This window comes from Ailuropoda melanoleuca, chromosome 1 (assembly GCF_002007445.2).
Source record: "Ailuropoda melanoleuca isolate Jingjing chromosome 1, ASM200744v2, whole genome shotgun sequence".
NCBI lineage: Eukaryota > Metazoa > Chordata > Mammalia > Carnivora > Ursidae > Ailuropoda > Ailuropoda melanoleuca.
This window is the reverse complement of record NC_048218.1, coordinates 49,368,395-49,377,456: the sequence shown is the minus strand read 5'-3', so window position 1 is coordinate 49,377,456 and position 9,062 is coordinate 49,368,395.

Here is a 9,062-nt window from a genome sequence, read left to right as displayed (position 1 = left end):
ACTCTCATGAGGATCCAGACTAGACTTGGAGCATGTACTGATACACATTCCTGGAAGTTTTCTATATTAGACGTTCCTCATGGATAGAATGAAAGTTTCTGTAGTAATAGAATATGTTGGGATAAATGGAGTGTTAGTATTTATTGAATGCCCACTGCTTGCACTGTTTGTAGATAATCTCATTTAGTCATCACAGTAGCACCTGGGAAGTGATAGTCTCCACACCCCCATTTTTTTTTATATTAGGAAGTTTTTACTCAACCCAGTTCAGAAATCTGCTTAGTTTCACAAAGGTCCTAAGCAGTCAGAATTTGAAATCATAGCTTTAGCCCTCCAAAGTCACCCTGCTATCACACCATCTTCAGCCAGACATAAAGGATCAGATCAAGGTTAAGGAGAGGGTGGCAGTCAAACAAAATCCAAGAGATTTTTCTAAAAGTACACAGCACAGTATAATCACAAGGAAGTAGTCTTACACATAATATAATGGAAGGAGAAGGAATTTTCTATTTTAGGTGTTTGGTGACCATCTATTTACTGATTGTTTATTGCATACTGTGTGACAAATATTATACTGAAATATGGAGATCAATAAGAAATCATCCTTGATTTCAGAAGTTGTTTACTACTTTAGTGGAAGCGGCTGGGACTTTAGTGAAATACATTTCCTGTTTTAGGGACTGTAAGTACCTATGACATACATATGAAACAATATAAGAGGGTATTTAAAATATGAACATTGGTATGAATTAAAGTGCTGACTCTGTTATTCAAATAAGTGCAAGAGCTTGGACAAATTATAAACACTTAGCAACAAATTCCTCTGTTGTAAAATTGGGAAAATAATAACGCATTCACTCATGTGACTATTTTGAAGACAATTTAGATCTTGTATGTCTTTCACATAGAAAAGTGCCCTTTATTATTAGTTATTATTATGTACAGGCTATACTAAGTACACAAATTAAGTAGGTAATTACTAGGTTAACGACACAAGGGAGAACTTAACAAAAGCTGCAGCTTATAAGAAAGGAAGGAAGTGGTTTTGGTTTTATTTAGTTTTTAAAAAACAAAGATTAGGGACTCTCTGATAAATAGCATACCATTGGAATTATGTAAGTTCCCTAAAGGCCCGGTCCCCCGCCTAAAGAAAATAATGGATATGAAGACTTTTTCTTATAACCAAACTTCATATGAATGCATTTAGTTTGCAGTTGACAAAATAAAGATGAGACACTTCCAATTTACCCATTTCTATTTAAAATATTTTGTAATCCACGTGTATATGAAATTGCCAGTATCTGTGCTAACTAGTATTCAAAAGAGTTTTTTTGCCCAAGAAAGTACAGAATGAAATAAACATTTCAAATGAGAGTAGATAGTGAGTAGTGGGATATCTAATGGAGTACTATATTAATGTGGCTGATTAACATGTATTCAAAGGAGCCAGATACATGCTTACAAATATAGAAGCCAGTCTTCACTAGATACAATCCATTTTGGAGAATCGTCTGGATACATATAAATACCCAATGCATGGTCACTTATTATTCGTACACATTTACAGTTGAACTTGCATTGTGATGTAGTGATCTTCAGAAGGCACCAAAGGAGTCACTACATTTGATCAAGAAAAGTCAATATTTGGAATTCTTTTTAAAAAGTCGTAGAGTCTTTGTTGCTTGAAAGAAGATGATCTCAACCACTCCTACCTCTGTGATAGCAACTTAGCCCTTGGGTCTGGCTGATTTCTTCTCTGACCTTTCATACTGTTTCTGTAGGAAGATCAATTCATGGACTACCCTTGGGAGGTAAGCCTATTATCCAATTATTCACAGTATTAAAAAAATTTTTCCCCCAAATACAAGTTTAAAGTACCTTTTCTTTAGCTCCAGGGCACTGATCTTTTCCCTACTACATTCAGAGATTGTGAATAACTCCCTACTTCATTTATATTTTTAACTTGAAGTTACAGACTCTGATCAAGTGTCTACTAGTGATCTTTTTTTGTAGCCTCCTAGAGAGATATGGTGCCCTCTTAGTATTTCTCTACTTTTTATCATTCAACCTTTTTGTCAGTTCTGCTACCTTTTCCCCTCCAGGTGTTTCAGTCCCTTTCATTAATCTGCAGGGGTTTGGTCTGTACCACAATAGTCCCTCTGATTGTCACGCTAGGACTAAGTGGCCCACAGTATTCATCTGTTACGCAGCCCCTTTGTCATGTAGTCCTCGTATTGTACCTCTACCAGCTGCGTGTTTTTCTTTCTGTAACGCTAGTGATACTCAGGAGATGGTTTAAGTGTCCACAGTCACATTCCAAAGCTATTCAGAATTGTGTCTTTTCCTCAGGCTGAAATTCCATTTGACCTGAGAAAGAGAATATAGGTGATTTCATGCTTCTAAACTTGTTCCCAAGAATTTATCAGGGCCAAGTCTGGAAGCCCAGCAGGCTTCATTAAACATTAGTTGAAGGGAGGATTTTTTGAAGACCTAGAAGTTATTCTTTTTCAATTCTTATACTCTCATACATTCCGATTTTAATAGATAATTGTGGAACACTTTATGAGTATGTAGTATGTATAATGCATTAGGTCAAGCGCTGCAAGAGTTAAAAATATCAGTAGGAAAGCCATTTTTCATTTATTTTTGAATTGTTTGTCTGGGGATGGAAATGTATTGGGGCTGATGGAGCCACATTTCTTCTCCTTGTCAACTATGTAACCAATATTACAATTTTTTGAAAGGTTGTAGATATAATAGGTAAGAGTCCAACTTCACGTGTTATACCTGAATTCACCATTCACTACATAGGTACACTTATCTGACTTGTCTAAATCTTTTGTTTCTCCTCTGTAAAACTGAATATAATAACTATACCTATCTCATAGTATTGTTGAAGGGTTTTGTGAGGTCATCTATTCAAAACATATAGTGCTTCCACATAGGAAGAGCTCAATAGTGCTTGCTATATTATTTCATGCTTGTAAAGGACACTTGCTATTTTGACTGCCCAGCAATCATATGTTCTTCTTATGTGGGGGAGATCATAATAGAAAATAAGAGAATATAGAGGCCAAAAAGCCTGTCTCATAGTGGGAAGAAAGGAGAAATAATTGTCTTGCCCACCTTCGGAAGTTACAACATTGTTTCCTGGGATTGACACAAAGACGCATGATGGGTTAAAGATTACTATTCAGGGGCGCCCGGGTGGCACAGCGGTTAAGCGTCTGCCTTCGGCTCAGGGCGTGATCCCGGCGTTATGGAATCGAGTCCCACATCAGGCTCCTCGGCTGTGAGCCTGCTTCTTCCTCTCCCGCTCCCCCTACTTGTGTTCCCTCTCTCGCTGGCTGTCTCTATCTCTGTCAAATAAATAAATAAAAAAATNCTAAAAAAAAAAAAAAAAAAGATTACTATTCATAGCCATAATGGAGATTATAAGCAGGAAAGTGAAATACCCAAACCTATATGGCTTCTGTGGGATTGTGCCTTTGTAGGCAGATGATTTTTTTATTTCCCCGGATTCTCATCTTCCTCTTCAACTCAGACTTTCTAGCTCTGTCTGGGTTTCCCATCTTTGCATGGGAACTCTCAAGATACAACAGGATGGGGGTCAATGATAGGACTCATCTCATTGTTTCTCTTGCTTCTAAGGGGTTACCATCCTTTGTTGCCTGATGTCAAGTTTTGATTGTCCTTTATTTTCAAATATCTTGTCCATGTTTTTCAGATGTTTCAAGTGGGAGGGTAAATCTGGTCCCTGTTATTCCATCTTGCCTGGAAGTAGAAGACTGTAATCTAGTTTTAGTCAAATACACAGATATAAATCAAATGACTTTAATGGAATTAGGCTGTATACTGATGCCCTTTGTTCCTATCTGTTCTCTATAATATATTCATAAAAAATGACGTTTTTGCATAAGCAGAGTTGGTTTCTGTTATGTAATTTGGGAAACAGAAGAGGTTTTACAAACTGTTGAGTACAGCTTCAGTTGCAATCAGGGGGCTCTATTTCCCACTTAGTTGTTGGGAGTCAAGATTCAAAGTTGATTTAACAAGTATTTCTTTCCAAATATTTATCTAGAATTCTGCTTTACTTTGTTTGCTGAAGATGGTAACTTCATAATAACCTATAATAAATATATTTTATTATTAAACATGTTGTTTATGCATTTTCATAGTGATAGGTACACTTTATATAACACTGACATTATTTTGAACTATTGATTTTAGATATGAAGGGAGAACTTAGCTATGCCATGAGTGCCATTGAGCTTTTTAATAAATATGAACAGTGATAGATCATAAGGAGAAAAAAAGGGGCTTCCCAGGACAACATTTTTAATACAACAGTGAAAAGACTGTGGAAGGGTCTTTTTATTTTAAACATTCCAAGTATATCCATTCATGTTCATATCTTATTTTAAGAGGGGTTCTGGAAAGACATTTTGATGCTACTGTAATTAAGTTACCAAGAATCATGAATAGGGCACAACTACTGATGGAAAAATCCCAGAACTTCCTCAGAAATCTGTGGTGGCTCCTTGTTTCTTAAAGAATTATGTTCAAACTCCTTGACTTGAAATACAAAGGTTTCAAGAAACTGATCTTGGTGCTATATCTGGCATAAAATTCTGACTTTCCCATTCTCAGACTATAAGGGTGCTGTTGATCACTCTGTCCTTCATATTCATTATCTGTAAAACTGGAGATATAGTGAAGATTATGTCAGATAAACTCAATTAACGGAGTCTTTTATTATTTTTCACTCTGCTGTATAAATTTTTCCCAAATGTCACTCCATGCTCTATCGAACTATGGCTGCAAATCCCTTACAAGGGTAGCCTTTAGATATTTCTGTAGTATCAAAATTTCAGTGCAAAACAAGACCATGATTGCCATATCCTTACTTATTTTTTCCCTCTTATTTCTTATATATATACGTGTATTCTAGCCCTCTCAATAATATTTGTCCTACACAGCTTCCATTTATTCATCTCATGCCTACTGTAAAGGCTTTTTATGCTTCAGGTCTCCAGCAAACACTCTTTTCTCACAGCTCACCAAAATATCTCTCACCTTTCATTCAATAGTTCCTAAAAGTGTGTATTTTACAGCGTACTTACTACTCAAGCTTAGTTTTCCAACCTCTACTTCATTGAAACAAAGTAAATAATAAAATTATTTCATCACTCATCACTTTTAAATATGGACTTTACTCTTACTTACTATTTGTTTTACATATTTTAGTATTTTGCTCAATCATTTGTTATTTCATCACTCATCACTTTTAAATATGGACTTTACTCTTACTTACTATTTGTTTTACATATTTTAGTATTTTGCTCAATCATTTGGCTTATTTTAAACAACAAATTAGTAAGAGTATCTGTATATAGTGTTATTTTTAAATAGGGCTACAGGTTTTGATATTTTTATTTAAGAAAAACATTCTATTTTAGAAATTCTATTATGATTTCCTTCTATGTCTACCTCTATATCAGAAGATGAGTGACATTTCTGGAGGAAAAAAGACTGTGATGAAGCCTTCCCCCGTTATTTATTTAACTATCTCTTTGTTCTATATTTAAAGACTTATAGCTTAGAGGACAACTGCATTTACATTGAATGTAATATAGAGATTCTGTTGCTTGCTGTAGGTTCCCACGTTTTTTTTCCCTTTCACTCAAATTCTATAGGGTAATATATCATTTATATATTCATATGAATAAAAGATCTATATTTTTATTAGACCAATCCAATCTCTGTAATTAGAGCACAACTAGAGCAAGAGTAAGAGAGCAGTCTGTCTGAAGGCAACCAGAAAGAAATGTAAGCAGTCAAATGATTTAGTGTACACTCAAATCAAACCCAACAAATATTTGAAAATCTGAAACAGAGTAAACTTCAAAGTACATAAAGTTGAACATTTAATTAAGTTACATTTATTTTACTTTGCACTGCCATTTTATAAGAATTAGGGCTTTTCAAAACAATGTTTCCATACTGTATTTTGTAGCATTCAATGAGGAACCCTGGCTAAACTTCTTAATCAATATTCCTGATTAGCTCTCATTATGCATTTATAGAGACATGTGTCTATGGGCCACCTGCTATTATATTGAATAATGGTCTTTTATGAAACATTAAATTTAAAAAGACCTTATTGGCATTGGAATGTAGTATAAATAGCTCTTCAGAGCTCTCTATCAAAACAAAAATATTACTGAGCACTTATTATATTTAAGACAGTGGTTTGGTGCATGAGCAATACAAAACATGACCATTGTCTTTAGGAACCTGGAAATTTTGTTGCAGAGATGCGGACACATATGCAAGCAAGTGAAAAATGGTTATCAATTTACTGAATATCTACTATGTGTCAGCTAGAATTCCAAGCATTTAAGATATAAGAATAAATAAAATAGACAAAGTACATAGAATTATATCAAATGGCTGATGATAATGTCTTCAAGAAGAGTTTAACTGGTTATTTGGAAGTGAATAGTGTCAAATACTACACAAATGTGTAATTAGGAAATGCAGTAGATGAAAATACATGTATTTTCAACAAAGATATGATAAAACTCAGTCCAAGGACAGATGCATTTAAAATCTGAGATTTTAGGGTGTCTGGGTAGCTCAGTCAGTTTAATGTCTGCCTTCAGCTCAGGTCATGATCCCAGAGTCCTGGGATTGAGTCCCACAGCAGGCTCCCTGCATCTCCCTCTCCCTCTGCCTCCTCCCCCTGCTCGTGTTCTCTCTCTCTCTCTCAAATAAATAAATAAAATATTTTTAAAAAATAAAAATAAAATATGAGATTTTAGATCTTGGATACCAGTCCCTTATCTGTAGTGTCCTTTGCAAATATATTCTCCCTTTCTGTGGGGTGCCTCTTAGTTTTTTTGACTGTTTCCTTGGCTGTGCAGAAGCTTTTTATCCTGATAAAGTCTCATATGTTCATTTTATCTTTTGTTTCTCTTGCCTTTGGAGATGTATCATGAAAAAGGTTGTTCTGGCAGATGTCGTAGAGGTTGTTGCCTATGTTCTCTAGAATTTTGATGGATTCCTGTCTCACATCGAGGTCTTTCATCCATTTGGAGTTTATTTTTGTGTATGGTGTGAGAGAGTGGTCAAGTTTCATTCTTTTGCATGCAGCTGTCCAATTTTCCCAGCACCATTTATTGAAGAGACTGTCTTTTTATCTTGGGGAAATCTTTTAATCTAACTAAAATTGAATTTCCTCACCTGTAAAATGGAGATAATAAGGGTACCTGCCATGTGAAGTATTAAAGAGAGTTAATGAGATAATGTAATTTGTGAGACTTAGTAACACACACACGCTATACATATATAATACACACACACATATATATACTGTGTATATATACATATATAATGTGTATATATATACTGTGTATATATACTGTTTTATATATTAAATATTATCAGTAGTAATCAATATATAAAATATTTATTATTATTATTATTACCTTACATTTCTGTTTTGTACTTTGAAGATCTTAGGATCATTTTATAATGCCAATCCAAGCCTCTCTAGACCATATGAGTCTATAATATTTCTTCCAGGAGATGAGTATTAGGAAGAAATTGTTATTTGCTCCAAAGAAAGTAAGAAAAACACAATATCATCCATTAAGAGAATAATCAATAAAACACATCCCTAATAGATACTATTAGTTAACCACAGTTTAGGACTAAGCATTGGTCCTTAAGTAGTTCTAGGAGGTAAGTACTATTGACCTTGGCTTAAAGACAAAGAAACTGCGGCTCAGAGTGCTTGAATGAATCATCCGAAGTTCCATTATTGATAATGAGAGAGCAGAAATTTCAATCTATTATTACCTATCTTCAAAGATTATACATGAAATTCTGAATTGGAGACTCTGAGAGACGTGTTGATGCACAGCCTAGATCCCTCTGATTAATGGAATGTTGTGCCAGCCGCTCCTTATAGAATCCCTCAGTGGTAGAGAGCTTCTCTGCTCGAGGCTATGGCCTTTCCAGGTGGCCCATATCCACTCACTGACTGATGGGGGCAAAAATAATTCCAGTATTTTTGCCTGACAGGAGGCAACTCTGATGGGCTAATTTAATCCCAGTGCTCTTGTGTGCTTGGTTGAAGTTCTTGGCCTGCCCATGCTACATAAATCAGCCTCTTCGCAGCCCGACCTTAATTCCTACCCCACATATCCACAAGAGTTGATTCCAAGGGTACTCCCTCAAACATGCTAAACATTATAGTCAATCTCAGGTTTGTTTCCTGGAGAAGCAAACGTGCAACACAGGGGGTCAGTCTATTGCATCTCTTGGATTATCTCTTAGTTTCACAACAAATTTTAATTTTTATTATTTTGAAAGAGGAGCTTTTATGCTAACCTGTTAAATGACCTTTATGCATCCCTTCTGCTCTCCTTTATTTTCATAGATTTTGATCTGATAAAGTAAGTGATAAAATTGACAATTCTTTATTTGCAATTGAAAGTAAGTAAAATGAATCTTCACTCTAGAATAGATATTGTACAGAAAAGTCTCTTGGTGACCACATTTGCAAACTGAACCATATCTAGCTGGTTTTGGTGTAATGGATGGATTTTTCGACTGTGGGTGGGAAAGGCTGAGTTTCTGTTTTGCCCATTTGGGTAACTAGCTGGATGACACAGGGCACCTCTACCTTCTCTTCACTCCTCATCTCCAAAAATAAAATGTGTTGACCTGCTCCTTTAGGAGCAGAAATATTTTGTTCTTTATTTCTTGTTGATCTTCAGAATTTTTTAGTATTTAGGCTACTTCCTTTTGTCTTTCTAAGAAGTAGTTAATGAACTATAAACAATTACTTAAAATTGCTAGTAGAACCTTAAAGGAATGCTGCAGTGAATCACTTGTAGTGCGAATAATCACCTCCTAATTTATGTGTTTGGTAAACTCAGATTTATCTACGGGAGTATGTTACTGACTCTTAGAAAATTTGACCTTTGACAAGTGGGGTAGAGGTAGCTTCTAAAAACCATCAGTCTTCGGAATGTAATTTCAGAGGTGAAAAA